The following is a 16,336-nucleotide window of genomic DNA, read 5'->3' on the forward strand; positions in this document are numbered from 1 at the left end:
CCTTAGTAGCAGGTGGGAAGGAGTGACAGAGTTGGACATCATCTGCGTACAGATGACACCGTACCCCAAAACTCCGGATGATCTCTCCCAACGGCTTCATGTAGATGTTAAACAACATGGGAGACAGTATTGAACCCTGTGGAACCCCACAAGACAAAGGTTGTGGGGTTGAACAGGTGTCCCCCAATAACACCTTCTGGGATTGACCCTCCAGGAATGACCGGAGCCACTGTAAAACAGTGCCCCCGAGACCCATCCCCGCAAGGCGTTCCACTTGGCAGCTGGAATCCGGTTTCTGAATCTGCTCCAGAGTAAGACATCACACTACGAACAGTAACATCACATTTATTTATTTATTTCAAAGGCATTTGTTTATCCACTTCGAACCCACCGGGCCCCCCGAGGCGATGCTCCCAGACTGCAATAATAACCGTCAAGAGGAGATGTAAATGTTGTCATATTCAGCATTTCTTTGCTCTCGTTGTATGGTAATACAACCAGGTAGGCTTGGTAACAGTGAATACCCTCAGCCCTCCACATTTGCTAGGGTCGAACCAATGCAATTAAAGTGGAGCCAGGCTGTATCCATTCCACAGCGTAGATGCAACCCATGTCGAGATCTGGTCACAGCATCACTCTCTCCATCCATGTTGCAGCTAATTGGTGGAGAGATACTATCCTCCCCAGAGATGCCGGCAAGATCCCAGTGGTATGTTGGTGATGGGGAAGGTGCCAACTTTATTTTTTTTAAATATTAATTTGGTTGGTTCCTTGATGAGGTCAGGAAGGAGGAAGAGAGGGAAAGCTCTGTGCTCGGATGCCCCGGGGACATTTCTTTCCCTTCTAAACAGAAGGGTGGGTTTGTGCCAAGAGACTCCTGCTAACCGCTGCTGTTTCTGGAGCTTTATTGCCGTCACGGCTGGTGTGCCTCCGTGTGTGTGTTTCTGTGCTGACCAATCTCTCTTCCCCGTTTCTCCTCTCCAATCCACATCGTTTGCTGGCTGTCTCCTCCCCGCTCTCTCCAAACTCCCCAATGGGCCTTCCTTCTTCCCTTTGATGGATCCCGTCCTCCCTTCTGCTCCGTGTTCGGCTTTGCGGCTCTTTGCTAATTGCTCAGCGGCACACCGTGATCGGAATAAAAGAGGCAGAAGGACCCATCTTCGCGCCTCTGAAAGCTCTCCAGTCCTAGTGGTAGAGATGGAAGGGGATTGAAACGCCAAGGAGGGCACGGTTTTTGGAGATGCAGTTGATGCCAGACTTGACATCCCTTTGGAAGGGGGGAAGGTCTGTACCCTTAACCCGCCGGTCCTAGGGGCAGAGGGGGAAGGAGATTGAAAAGCTGGAAGGGCATGGTTTTGGGATATGCAATCGATGCCAGATCTGGTGTCCCGTGGGAAGGGGGGAAGCTCTCTCTCTACCAATTGGAAAGCTCTTTGCCTTAATCTTCCAGTCCTAGGGGTAGAGAGGGAAGCCAAGAGGGCATGATTTTTGGAGATGCAGTTGATGCCAGATCGGATGTCCCCTTGGAAACGCAAACACAGCTCAAGGCCCTCTGGCTCTAGAGGTCTCATTGGAAGAGGGAAAGCTCTCTATACATTAGGAGAGGGAAAGCTCTGTACGCCTAACCCTCTGGTCCTAGGGTTAGAGAAGGGAGAGGATTGAATAGGCAGTAAAGATTTCCACTTGATATTAAGTCTAGTCTTATCTGACTCTGGGGGGTGGTGCTCATCTCCATCTCTAGGCTGAAGAGCCGGCATTGTCCATAGACACCTCCTAGGTCATGTGGCCGGCATGACTGCATGGAGTGCTGATACCTTCCCGTCTGAGTGGTACCTATTGATCTACTCACAGTAACTTGTTTTCGAACTGCTAGGTTGGCAGAAGTTGGAGCTAACGACAGGAACTCACCCTGCTCTGCGAATTTGAACCACTGACCTTTTGGTCAGCAAGTTCTGCAGCCCAGCAGTTCTGCAGCTCTACCATTGAAAAGGTAGAAAGATATCATTTTTGGAGATGAAATTGATGTTAGCTTTAATGTTCCATTAGAAGGAGAGGATTGTGATTTTTGGAGATGCAATTGATGCCAGATCAATCTGATATCCCATTGCAAAGGGGAAAGCAACTCAGTACCCTCTGGATTCCAGATGTAGAAAGGGAAATGGGTTGAAAAATAGTGGGATATGTTTTTTGGAGATGCAATTGATGCCACCACATCCAGTGTCCTGTTGGAAGGTGGAAAGCAGAAGACCTTTCAGTCCTAGGGATAGGGAGAGATGTAGATTGAAAAGCCAGGAGGTCATGATTTTTGGAGATGTAATTGATGCCATCTCTCATGTGCCATTAGAAGAGGGAAAGCTCTCTATAAGTTGAAAGGAGGAAAGCTCTGCACCCCCAACTCTCCGGTCTTAGGGTTGGAGAGGGATCTGGATTGCAAAAGTAGAAAGGTATAATTTTTGGAGATGGAATTGATGCCAGTTATATTGTCTCAGTGGAAGGGGAAACTGGACTCAAGATCCTCCAGTGCTTGGTGCAGGAAAGGAAGCAGGTTGAAAGGCTAGGAGGACATGATTTTGGAGATGCAGTTGATTTCTACACATCCAGTGCTCTGTAGAAAGTGGAAAAGCAGAAGACCTTCCAATTCTAGGGATAGGAAATGGATTGAAAACCTAGGAGGGCACAATTTCTCAAGATGCAATTGATCTGGTGTCCCATTGGAAGGGAGAACATATGGGTGGTGAAGGAAGTGGATACAGAAGCATGGAGGTCATGATTTTTGGAGATGCAATTGATGCCAGATCAATCTGATATCCTATTGCAAGGGGGAAAGCAACTGAAGAACTTCCTGTTCTTAGTGTAGAAGGGGAAACAGATTGAAAGACTAGGAGGAGAATATTTTTTGGAGATGCAATTGTTTCCACCACATCTGTTGTCCCATTGGAAGGTGGAAAGCAGAAGACCTTCCAGTCCTAGGGATAGGGAGACACATGGATTGAAAAGCCAACAGGTCATGATTTTTGGAGATGTAATTGATGCCATGTCTCATGTCCCATTGGAAGAGGAAAAGCTCTCTGTATGTTGAAAGGAGGAAAGCTCTGCACCCCTAACTCTCCGGTCTTAGGGTTGGAGAGGGATCCAGATTGCAAAAGTAGAAAGGTATAATTTTTGGAGATGGAATTGATGCCAGTTATATTGTCTCAGTGGAAGGGGAAACTGAACTCAAGATCCTCCGGTGCTTGGTGCAGGAAGGGAAGCAGGTTGAAAGGCTAGGAGAACATGATTTTGGAGATGTAGTTGATGCCTACACATCCAATGCTCTGTTGAAAGAGGGAAAGCAGAAGACTTTCCAATCCTAGGGATAGGAAGTGGATTGAAAACTTAGGGAGGCACAATTTCTCGAGATGTAATTGTTCTGGTGTCCCATTGGAAGGGAGAACACATGGGTAGTGAAGGAAGTGGATACAGAAGCACAGAGGTCAGGATTTTTGGAGATGCAATTGATATCCTATTGCAAGGGGGAAAGCAACTGAAGAACCCCCAGTTCTTGGTGTAGAAGGGGAAACAGATTGAAAGACTAGAGGGAGATGATTTTTTGGAGATGCAATTGATGCCACCACATCCATTGTCCCATTGGAAGGTGGAAAGCAGAAGACCTTCCAGGCCTAGGGATAGGGAGAGATGTGGATTGAAAAGCCAGGAGGTCATGATTTTTGGAGATGTAATTGATGCCATCTCTCATGTCCCATTGGAAGAGGGAAAGCTCTCTACATGTTGAAAGAAGGAAAGCTCTGCACCCCTAACTCTCCGGTCTTAGGGTTGGAGTGGGATCCGAATTGAAAAGGTAGAAAGGTATAATTTTTGGAGATGGAATTGATGGCAATTATAATGTCCCATTGGAATGGGAAGTGGAACTCAAGATCCTCCGGTGCTTGGTGCAGAAAGGGAAGTGGATTGAAAGGCTAGGAGGACATGATTTTGGAGATGTAGTTCATTTATCGTATCAGGAGCGAACTACGGGTACAGTTGTAATGTATTTTAAAAAGCACAAAGTTAGAAGCTTGGCATTATATTAAATGTCCTTTAACCAGTAGCTGGCCACTTGGAGTGCCTCTGGTGTTGCTATAAGAAGGTCCTCCATTGTGCATGTGGCAGGGCTCAGGCTGCGTTGTAATAGGTGGCCTATGGTTTGCTGTTCTCCACACTCGCATGTCGTGGTCTCCAGTTGTGGTCCCATTTGTTAAGGTTGGCTCTGCATCTCATGGTGCCAGAGCACAGTCTGTTCAGCGCCTTCCAAGTTACCCAGTCTTCTGTGTGTTTCTGACGTGAGACGTTGCCCAGGAGACACCCAGATGTGCTCAATCCTGGGGAGAGGCTTCTCTCTTGTCCCTTGAAAATGTACTTTATTCCACCACATTTAATGACCTGTTGAAAGGGGGAAAGCAGAAGACTTTCAAGTTCTAGGGATACGGAGGGAAGTGGGTTGAAAACCTAGGGAGGCACAATTTCTCGAGATGCAATTGATCTCGTGCCCCATTGGAAGGGAGAACACAGAGGTGGAGAAGGAAGTGGATACAGAAGCATGGAGGTTGTGATCTTTGAAGATGCAATTGATGCCAGCTCAATCTGATATTCCATTGCAAGGGGAAAGCAACTCAAGACCCTCCGGTTCTAGGTGTAGCAAAGGAATCGGGTTGAAAGACTAGGGAGATGCAGTTGATGACAGATCTGGTGACTAAAATGATCAAGGGTCTGGAGAACAAGCCCTATGAGGAGCGGCTTAAAGAGCTGGGCATGTTTACCCTGAAGAAGAGAAGGCTAAGATGAGACATGATAGTCATGTATAAATATGTGAGGGGAAGTCATAAGGAGGGGGGAGCAGGCTTCCTTTCTGCTGCCCTGGAGATTAGGATGCAATGGAACAATGGCTTCAAACTACAGGAAAGGAGACTCCACCTGAACATGAGGAAGAACTTCCTGACTGTGAGAGCTGTTCAGCAGTGGAACTCTCTGCCCCGGAGTGTGGTGGAGACTCCTTATTTGGAGGCTTTGAAACAGAGGCTGGATGGCCATCTGTTGGGGGTGCTTTGAATGCAATTTTCCTGCTTCTTGGCAGAATGGGGTAGGACTGGATGGCCCATGAGATCTCTTCCGACTCTAGGATTCTATGATTCTATGATTTGAAAGGATGCCCCATTGAGAAAGTAAAGGTAAAGGTTTCCCTTTGACATTAAATCTAGTCAGGTCCGACTCTGGTGGGTGGTAGCATCCTAAGCTCATGGGGAAATGAAGGGAGATGTTGACAAGCTGGAATGTGTCCAGAGGAGGGTGACTAAAATGATCAATAAATAATAATAAGTAATAAAACGCAATAAAAAATAAAAAAGGGTCTGGAGAACAAGCCCTATGAGGAGTGGCTTAAAGAGCTGGGCATGTTAAGCCTGCAGAAGAGAAGGCTGAGAGGAGACATGATAGCCACGTATAAATATGTGAGAGGAAGTCATAGAGAGGAGGAAGCAGGCTTGTTTCCTGCTGCCCTGGAGACTAGGACGTGGAACAATAGCTTCAAACTACAAGAAAGGAGATTCCATCTGAACATGAGAAAGAACTTCCTGACTGTAAGAGCTGTTCAGCAGTGGAACTCTCTGCCCCGGAGTGTGGTGGAGACTCCTTATTTGGAGGCTTTGAAACAGTGGCTGGATGGCCATCTGTCAGGGGTGCTTTGAATGCAATTTTCCTGCTTCTTGGCAGGGGGTTGGACTGGATGGCCCACGAGGTCTCTTCCAACTCTATGATTCTATCATCCCTTTGGTGTCCTGAAGCTCAATGCTCCCCGGTCTTAGAGGTATATAGAGAGGGCGGGGCATTGTAAAGCCAGGAGGGCACGCTTCTTTCTTCTGTCTCATCAAAAAATGGTTAATATAGTACGACTCCATATCCACGGGGCAAGTATCTCTATTTCACTTAACCATGGCAAAAAGGAAGTTCCCTCTGGGCATTTTCTAGGTCCTCCTGCACAATTCTATGGTTCGGCATCTGCCCAAAGTCATTCATATCAAAGAGTTCACTTTTTTCCATGGTTTCATCTTTCTGGGTTCCTGAGCTGTTCCTTCCCTTTCAGAATTCTTCTCTTACTTGTATTCCTTCTTCAGCATGAGTTTTTGAACCCCAAAAGCCGATTTTGCTGCCGATTGGCACGGAGACAGAAATGCTGTCCATGCCAAGCCGGCGTTAAAGCTCTGACATTGTATGCGGTCCTCATGCCCAAGACTGAACAGATGGCAGAAAGAGCGAAAGACCCGGTTGTCATGGCAAAAAGTCCCTGCATAAAGGGAGAAGCACGGAGGGCAGAGCAGGAGGAAAAAAGGGCCGAAGAGGGTCCGTATTGGAGGCAGCCAGGCAAAGGCTCTGGCCACTTCGGCCCCACACTTTCCCACATTTGGAAGGTAAAAGCTGGAACATGTGTTTGTGCATTTGAGAAAGAACACCCCGAGTCTGCCCCTGTTTCCATAGAGTTGTTCCAGGACAGATAACATGGTATCGAATTGCATTAATCTTACAACGTAGCTGTGCCTTTAGTGATTGTGAGCCTGTTCATAATGCCGAATTATAGCACAATGGCTCCATGCTAGTTCATCCTGAGCTTTATAGCTGACATGACAATCCTAAAGTGACTCGTATCACACCAAGATTTGTTTAGAGAGGTGTCTGCCTCTCTCTGAGGCTGAGAGAATGTGACTTGTTCATTAAATAGGTTTCCAGTTCCAAGGAGGGATTTGAACTCAGGTCTCAAGTCTGCTGCTTTAGCCACCAAGGCTCCTCCCCCTCTTATAATTCTCTTTCTCCTCCACTTTCTCCTTCTCTTTCTCTTCTTCCCTCTCCTCTTTCTCTTCTTTCTCTTTCTCCTCCTCCTCCTCTTTCTCCTCTTTTTCCTCCTCCTCCTTCTCCTCCTCCTCTTCTTTCTCCTCCTTCTTCTCCTTCTCCTCTCTTTCTCCTCCTCCTCCTCCTCCTCTTCTTCTTCTTTCTCCGTCTCCTCCTCTTTTTCCTTCTCCTCCTTCTCCTCTTTCTCCTTCTCCTTCTCTTCCTCTTTTTCCTTCTCCTCCTCTTTCTCTTGCTACTTCTCCTCCTCCCTTCTTCTCCTCCTCTCTTTCTCTTTCTCCTCCTCCTCCTCTTCTTCTTCTTTTTCCGTCTCCTCCTCTTTTTCCTTCTCCTCCTTCTCCTCTTTCTCCTTTTCCTTCTCTTCCTCTTTTTCCTTCTCCTCCTCTTTCTCTTACTACTTCTCCTCCTTCCTTCTCCTTCTTCTTTTCCTCTCTTTCTCTTTCTCTTCCTCCTCCTCCTCTTCTTTCTCCTTCTCTCCTTCTTCTCTTCCTCCTCCTCCTCCTCTTTCTCTTTCTCCTTCTTTCTCCTCCTTTTCTTTCTCCTCCTCCTCCTCCTCCTCTTACTGCTTCTCTTCCTTCCTTCTTCTCCTTCTACTCTCTTTCACTTCCTCTTTCTCCTCCTCCTTGTCCTCCTTCTCCTCTTCCTCCTTCTCCTCTTTCTCCTCTATAGGAGAAAGATAGATATCTTTCTCCTCCTCTTTCATCTTCTCCTTCTCCCCCTCCTCCTCCTCTTCCTTCTCCTCCCTAGTCTCCAATTCCTCCTCCTCCTCTTTCTCCCCTTTCTCCTCCTCTTTCTTCCTTCTCCTTCTCCTCTTTCTCCTTCTTTTCCTCCTCCTCCTCCTCCCTATTGTCCTTCCCCACTCCTTCTTTTTCTCCTTCTCCTCCTCTTTCTCCTTCTCCTTCTTCTTTATACCCCGTTTTTTCTCTCCACAAAGGAGACTCAAAGTGACTTTGTGGTCAGTGCTTTCAATAACTCCATGCATTAAAGCAGAACATCCTAGTAAATGCTTTGAATGGCCCCTTGCATTCATCTACATCTCTCTTTCCCATTCTCTGCCTCCTTCTCTCTTTCTTTGGCTGGGTTTGTTCTTCCGAATCCCTCCTCCGCCGGCTCCACCTCTTCCACTCAGCCCTTTGGCCCGATGCCTTAAGAGTCCTCCGTGGAAATCAAGCTTAACGCCTTATCGACCGCCTTCTTCACCTCTTCCCCTTGTTACGCCTGCCTCTCCTCTCCTTTCTTTGGGAGCCTTTGTCTGGCCCTCCTCCACTCTTTGCCTGCAGAGGTAGGTCGCAATACTCCCCAATGGACCGACTTTGCAGAACTCTGCCCACCCCAGAAAGCACAGATCCAGCATGTCATCTGCTGCCTTTGCAGGTTCGGATCCTGGACAAATGGACGCCTGGCAGTTGCAAGAAGAAAGAGGGCGGTCAGTGACGGGAGGCAAATGAATGAGGTCGGGACTGGGCTTTGCAAAGGAGCCAAAGGGCAAAAGGAGGGCATTGCCCACCCAAATTAGACGCCTATTTCCCAAAGTTCCCTAAGGTCCCCACATTGCAAAGAACGGGGCCTGGGAAAAGACCCAGATCTCGTTCCTATTTGCGGTATTCACATTTCCTGGGTCATTTGGCTTGCCCCCTTTTTCTTTGAACTTCCTGCAGTGCTAGAAATGTGAAGATATGTAGTTGTCGTGAATACCAATTTGGGGGTGTAATGCCCTCCAGCAGGCCTTCAGATCCACTCCAGTGGGGAACTCTCCAAAATAGTGTATTTCATCGTCTCTGTGTGTGTGTGTGACACAGAACTTGCTGACTGAAAGGTTGCCAGTTCGAATCCGGGAAGCGGGGTGAGCTCCCACTGTTAAACCCAGCTTATGCCAACCTAGTAGTTCAAAAACATGAAAATGTGAGTAGATCAATAGGTACTGCTTCTGCAGGAAGCTAATGGAGCTCCATGCAGTCATGCTGGTCACATGGCAAAGAGGCCTTCTGGTGACACAGAACTTGCCGACCGAAGTTCATAAACCCAGCTTATGCCAACCTAGTAGTTCAAAAACATGCAAATGTGAGTAGATCAATAGGTACTGCTTCTGCGGGAAGCTAATGGAGCTCCATGCAGCCATGCTGGCCAAATGACAAAGAGGTGTTTATGGAAAACGCCAGCTCTTTGGCTTAGAAATGGAGATGAGTCCAACACAACTAGAGCTAATGTCAGGGGAAACTGTTACTTTTACTTATACACACACACACACACACACAAGTAAGTCAGTGTATGTCTGTACGTTTGTACAGCAAAGGTGTCGCTAGTTGAAGCGGCCCCCAATAATGTCACTGGATTGGCTGTCCCTAGGCAAGGGACAGGCTGTTGCTAGGTAACCTGGCCTCCTTTGATGCCACTAGATTGGTGTAGCTAGGTGAAGTGGCCCTCTGTGATGTCAATGGGAAGGCAAAGTGGCATGGGTATGAGAGGAAGGAAAGAAGAAAAGAATGAAGGGATAGAAGGGGGAGGGAAAAAAGAACGGCGATAAAAGAGAAAGGAGGAAAAGAGAAAGAGGGAAGCAAGGAGAAAGGAAAAGGGAGAAAGAGGGAGAGTGTAAGAAAGGAAAAGGAGGGAAGGGAGGGAGGGAGGGAGAAAGGAAAGAAAAGGGAAAGGTATGAGGGGAGAGAAGGAAGGAAAGGAAAGAGAGAGAAAGAGAAAGGGAAAAGGAAAGAAAGGAGCAAATAATAATTTAAAGCAGAAGAACAGTGACCCCTCAGGCACCCAGCTATCTATCTATCTCTCTCTCTCTCTCTCTCTCTCTCTCTCTATCTCTCTATCTCTCTATCTCTCTATCTCTCTATCTATCTATCTATCTTTCTGTCCTCCTATTTGATCCGTCTGTCGACCTACCTACCTACCTACCTACTTACCTACCTACTTATCTATCTCTCTCCCTCCCTATGTGATATATCTATTTACCTATCTACCTATCCATCTTCTTCCCTCCCTATTTGATCTTAATTTCTTCTTTCTTTCTTTCTGTCCTCCTTTTTTATCTTTTTGTCTGTCTGTCTGTCTATCTACCTACCTACCTACCTACCTACCTACTTATTTATCTCCCTCCCTCCCTATTTGATTTATCTATCTACCTACCTATCTATCTATCTATCTATCTATCCGTCCACCTACCAACCTATCCATCTTCTTCCCTCCCTATTTGATCTTTCTTTCTTTCTTTCTTTCTTTCTTTCTTTCTTTCTTTCTGTCCTCCTATTTGATCCGTCTGTCTGCCTGTCTACCTACCTACCTACCTACTTATCTATCTCCCTCCCTCCCTATTTGATTTATCTATCTACCCATCTACTTATCTATCTATCCGTCCACCTACCTACCTATCCATCTTCTTCCCTCCCTATTTGATCTATCTATCTATCTATCTATCTATCCATTCATCTTCCTATTTGATCTATCTATCTACCTACCTATCTCCCTCCCTATTTGATCTATCCATCCATCCATCCATCCATCCATCCATCCACCTGCCTGCCTTCCTATCTATATGTTGTATCTGTCTATATATATATGATTGGTCTATCTATCTATCTCGTCTATCTATCTATGTATGGTCTATCTATCTATCTATCTATCTATTTATCTATCTAATTATCCATCCATCCATCTATCCATCCACTTACCTACCAACCTACCTACCTATCTCTATGTTGTATCTGTCTATATATATATATGATTGGTCTATCTATCTATCTATCTATCTATCTATTTGGTCTATCTATGTATGATCTATCTATCTGTCTGTCTGTCTATCTGTCTATCTATCTATCTATCTATCTATCTATCTAATTATCCATCAATCCATCTACCCACCTACCCGTATATTCCGGCATATAAGACGACTGGGGGTATAAGACGACTCCCAACTTTTCCAGTTAAAATATAGAGTTAAGACGACAGCCATGCATAAGACTACACCCGCATATAAGACGACCCCTGACTTTTGAGAAGATTTTCTTGGGTTAAAAAGTAGTCTTATACGGCAGAATATACTGTACCTATTTATATGGTGTATTTTTCTATATATATATATGGTTGGTCTATCTATCTACCTGGTCTATCTATCTATGTATGGTCTATCTATCTATGTATGGTCTATCTATCTATCTATCTATCCATCCATCCATCCATCCATCCACTTACCTACCTACCTACCTACCCACCTATCTATATGGTGTACCTGCCTATACATATATGGCTGGTCTATCTATCTATCTGGCCTATCTATCTATGTATGGTCTATCTATCTATCTATCTACCTACCTACCTACCTATCTATCTATTTATCCATCCATCCATCCATCCATCTATCCATCCACTTACCTACCAACCTACCTACCTATCTATCTATATGTTGTATCTGTCTATATATATATGATTGGTCTATCTATCTATCTGGTCTATCTATCTATCTATGTATGGTCTATCTGTCTATCTTATCTAACTATCTTCTGTTGGTGGTACTCGAAATCGACAGCGTCTTAGAATAGATGAAATACGGCAAATCCTTGGTCCCCTTCTGCTTTTGGAAGGAAACTGGTTCCCTTCCTGCTTCTAGGATAACTAAGGAAAGGGAGGAAAGGGCAACCTGTCCAGCAACCGCTCTTTTGTGGCTTTTGGATTTTGCTGCACCACCGGCATGTTTCCTGTCTGGAAATCCATCTTGAAGCACACATCCCCCCTTCCGCTCCCCAATTTTCCAGCCCTCCTCCTCCTCCTCCTCCTTCCCCCAACCGAGCCTCGAGATTTCCTTCCTCCGCTTCCCATGGGTTCCATTAGACCTGTATTAAATCTCTCTTTCCCCCTCTCCCTCCTCCACTCGACTGCCCTCCGAATAAAAGGAATTCTAATCAACCACCGGGGAAGGAGCCACCATTCATTCTTTCCATGGAAACAAGAGAGGCCGGGGAGGTGCTTTCGGTCAAAGGAAGGGAAGAAAGAGAGAGAACGCTGCTGCTGCTGCTTCGGAAAGAGAGAAGGAGGGAGGGATCCTTCCTTCTCTTTCTTTTCCTTCTTGGGTGATGGGAGACCCAGCTCGAAAGGGGCAAACTCTCAGCATTTCGTAGGTGAAAACCAAGGCCTCGGACAGTGGTGCAAATGGTAAATGTTCTCTGCAAGAACCAAGATACAGCTCTGAAAATGCTGCCACGGTTTGCTTTTGCCTGAGCCAACTGGGAAGGGTCAAATTCTAGTCCTTGCTTTATATTATACTAGCTTGGCGATGCCCGTGTTACTTAAGAAAGGCATTGTTTGTTTTGGGAAGTTTGGTAATCTCTCTGTATGCAGGGTGAACTACAACTCCTGCAAAGGCGGGTCATCTCCCCCCCCCCCCAAAAAAAAACCCTTCAATATGCTTGTTTGAAAAAGGTGCTGTTTGTTTTGGGGTGTTTGGTATTATCAGTGTGGTAATTTGTAGCTCTCTTTCTTAGAAAAAGGCCAGCCTTTCCTGTTGCTTTTTATGAATGCTCCCATTCGAAAATGTATAAGGGTGTGGGTGAACTGCAATGCCCAAAATCATGGGCCAATCATCCCAAACCCCATCAGTATTCAAAGTTGGCCATGTTGGGTCTGTGTTCCAGGTTTGGTCCAGATCTGACATCATCTGGGTTCAGGGCTCTCTGGATATGGGTGAACTATAGCTCCCAGAGCCAAGGACAGTCACCCCCAAATACTGCCTGGAAGCACAGTTAGGCATGTTGGGTCTGTGTGCCAAGTGTGGCGCAGATGTGACATAGTCTGGGTTCAGGGCTCTCTGGATACATGTGAACTGCAACTCCCAGAGCCAAGGACAGTCACCCCCAAATACTGCCTGGATGCACAGTTAGGCATGTTGGGTCTGTGTGTCAAGTGTGATGCAGATGTGACGTCTTCTGGGTTCTGGGCTCTCTGGATACAGGTGAACTACAGCTCCCAGAGCCAAGGACAATCACCCCCAAACCAGATCATGCACAATTGGCCATGTTGTGTCTGTGTGCCAAGTGTGGCGCAGATGTGACATTGTCTGGGTTCAGGGCTCTCTGGATAAGGGTGAACTACAACTCACAGAGCCAAGGACAATCACCTCCAAATACTGCCTGTATGCACAGTTGGGCATGTTGGGTCTGTGTGTCAAGTGTGATGCAGATGTGACATTGTCTGGGCTCAGGGCTCTCTGGATAAGGGTGAACTACAACTCCAAGAGCCAAGGACAGTAACCCCCAAATACTGCTTGGATGCACAGTTGGGCATGTTGGGTCTGTGTGCCAAGTGAAGTGCAAATGAGACATGGTCTGGGTTTAGGGCTTTCTGTATAAGGGTGAACTACAACTCCCAGAGCCAAGGGCAGTCACCCCCAAATACTGCTTGGATGCACAGTTGGGCATGTTGGGTCTGTGTGCCAAGTGTAGTGCAAATGAGACATTGTCTGGGTTCAGGGCTCTCTGGATAAGGGTGAACTACAACTCACAGAGCCAAGGGTGATCACCCCCAAATACTGCCTGTATGCACAGTTGGGCATGTTGGGTCTGTGTGCCAAGTGTGGTGCAGATGTGACGTCGTCTGGGTTCAGGGCTCTCTGGGTGAACTACAACTCCCAGAGTTGTAGTTCAGTTGCTGATCAATTCCTGTTTGCTGTGTGCCATAGGGATGAGTAGGAAAGGGTTAAGTGAAAGGCAGTGGGTGGAGTCATGCCAATTTGGAGAGAGAAAGGAACCCTGGGATGTCCATTCTGGTGAAAAAACAGAACGTCTAGGATGAAATGGTCTCCGAAATGAAAGCATTCTTTAAGTAGTTGGTGTTTTGGAAGGACATTGGCAGGGGCTGGGCTACAAGTTCATGACACGCGCTATAACCTATAATGTCAGTTGAAGGTGTGCTTTTGGAGGCTTCTCGGTACTTGAAACTATAGCCTGTTTCTGGAGGCGGGAGGCTGTCTGTGTAAGTGAACACCTCCTCCACATGCACACATTTTCACTTTTATTATGTGTACAGATTAATATTAGATTATATTATGTAGCTTCATTTGTTTTTTTGCCCCAAATAAGTCTTTTTAATAGTTTTTGAAATATTATTTTAAAAAACACCTGAAAGCAGCTGTGGGTCTTTCCAAACACAACTGTCTTAGGGTTGTTGTAGGTTTTTTCAGGCTATATGGCCATGTTCTAGAGGCATTCTCTCCTGACGTTTCGCCTGCATCTATGGCAAGCATCCTCAGAGGTAGTGAGGTCTGTTGGAACTAGGAAAATGGGTTTATATATCTGTGGAATGACCAGGGTGGGACAAAGAACTCTTGTCTGCTGGAGCTAGGTGTGAATGTTTCAACTGACCACCTTGATTAGCATTTGATAGCCTGGCAGTGCCTGGAGCAATCTTTTGTTGAGAAGTGATTAGCTGTCCCTGATTGTTTTCCCTTGCTGTTTTGCTGTTTTTATTTTAGAGTTTTTTTAATACTGGTAGCCAGATTTTGTTCATCTTCATGGTTTCCTCCACAAATCTACAAAGCATGCGGACAATTTCAACAGAAAGGAGGACAAAGTGCTAAGGGTTCATTATTCTGGAAAGGCACACTGGAACAACCACGTTTTCAAGCTCTTCCTAAATACTGCCAGAGTTGGGGCATGCCTGATGTCCTTAGGAAGTGAGTTCCAGAGTCAAGGTGCCACCACCGAGAAGGCGCTCTCTCTCGTCCCCACCAATTGTGCTTGCGATGCAGGTGGGAGCGCAAGCAGGGCCTCTCCAGATGATCGAAGAGATCGTATGGGTTTGTACACAGAAATGCGGTCGCGCAGGTAGGCGGGTCCCAAACTGTTCAGGACTTTGTAGGTAACAACCTGCACTTTGAATTGGGTCCGGAAAGTGAATGGCAGCCAGTGGAGCCCCTTAAACAGGAGGGTGGACCGCTCCCTGTAAGGAGCGCCACTTAACAACCTGGCCGCCGCCTCTAGAACATGGCCATATAGCCCAAAAAAACCTACAACCCAATAAGAGAAGACTTTGTGAAGATAAGCGATGTGTCAGATGAAGGACTTGCCGGCATTATTATGAAAACACTGGAAAATGGCCTGAACTTGCAATACTTATATGGACAGAGTGTGATGGAGCTGCTAATATTAGTGGTCATATTAGTGGTGCACGGGCAATTATATCACAGAAGTATCTAAGGCTGTCTCCACTGCAGTGCTCACTCGCTAAATCTAGCCTTACAAAGACTTGCAGCATCCCACCTGTCAAAAACTGCCAAGGAACAATATCATCTGTCTTCGGAGCATCATCTGCCGGATTGGAACAGTTGAAGAAAAAATTAAGACTGAATCAAGAGCAAGCCAGTTGTCGCTTTGTAAAACTTATTGGGTTGAGCAACATGATGCAGTTTTATGTTTTGTGGAACTGTACAGTGTAGTGATGAGAACACTTGAAGAACTAAAAGAGAGTCCTTCATACAATAGGGAGACTTCTTCCCAAGCTGGACACCTTCTTTTAGCTGTTCTGAATGCTCAGTTTGTAGTAACCATTCATATCCTAAGAAAGCTTTTGTTATCATCCCTTCAGCTTAGAATCATAGCATCCTAGAATCCTAGAATCAAAGAGTTGGAAGAGACCTCATGGGCCATCCAGTCCAACCCCCTGCCAAGAAGCAGGAATATTGCATTCAAATCACCCCTGACAGGTGGCCATCCAGCCTCTGTTTAAAAGCTTCCAAAGAAGGAGCCTCCACCACACTCCGGGGCAGAGAGTTCCACTGCTGAACAGCTCTCACAGTCAGGAAGTTCTTCCTCATGTTCAGATGGAATCTCCTCTCTTGTAGTTTGAAGCCATTGTTCCGTGTCCTAGTCTCCAGGGAAGCAGAAAACAAGCTTGCTCCCTCCTCCCTGTGGCTTCCTCTCACATATTTATACATGGCTATCATATCCCCTCTCAGCCTTCTCTTCTTCAGGCTAAACATGCCCAGCTCCTTTAGCCGCTTCTCATAGGGCTTGTTCTCCAGACCCTTGATCATTTTAGTCGCCCTCCTCTGGACACATTCCAGCTTGTCAATATGTCTCTTCAATTGTGGTGCCCAGAATTGGACACAATATTCCAGGTGTGGTCTAACCAGAGCAGAATAGAGGGGTAGCATGACTTCCCTGGACCTAGACACTAGGCTCCTCTTGATGCAGGCCAAAATCCCATTGGCTTTTTTTGCCGCCACATCACATTGTTGGCTCATGTTTAACTTGTTGTCCACGAGGACTCCAAGATCTTTTTCACACGTCCTGCTCTCAAGCCAGGCATTGTCCCCCATTCTGTATCTTTGCATTTTGTTTTTCCTGCCAAAGTGGAGTATCTTGCATTTGTCACTGTTGAACTTCATTTTGTGAGTTTTGGCCCATCTCTCTAATCTGTCAAGATCGTTTTGAATCCTGCTCCTGTCCTCTGGACTATTGGCTATCCCAATTTG

The 16,336-nt window shown here is 46.2% G+C and overlaps 1 protein-coding gene across 3 annotated transcripts in view; it reads left to right on the forward strand.

Annotated features, from left to right (window-relative positions):
* LOC132782121 (retinoic acid-induced protein 1) overlaps nt 1–16,336 on the forward strand; it is a 228,786-nt gene that overhangs the window by 64,711 nt on the left and 147,739 nt on the right. Inside the window, exon 1 of one of the 3 annotated variants that reach the window (XM_067473029.1) lies at nt 1,043–1,284. The exons of the other annotated variants lie outside the window; for them this stretch is intronic. The gene's annotated coding sequence lies outside the window, so the exon portion shown is untranslated. Of the gene's footprint in view, nt 1–1,042; nt 1,285–16,336 lie in introns of those variants that run through there. 3 annotated transcript variants of the gene reach the window in all.

Source organism: Anolis sagrei, chromosome X (assembly GCF_037176765.1).
Source record: "Anolis sagrei isolate rAnoSag1 chromosome X, rAnoSag1.mat, whole genome shotgun sequence".
Classification (NCBI taxonomy): Eukaryota; Metazoa; Chordata; class Lepidosauria; order Squamata; family Dactyloidae; genus Anolis; species Anolis sagrei.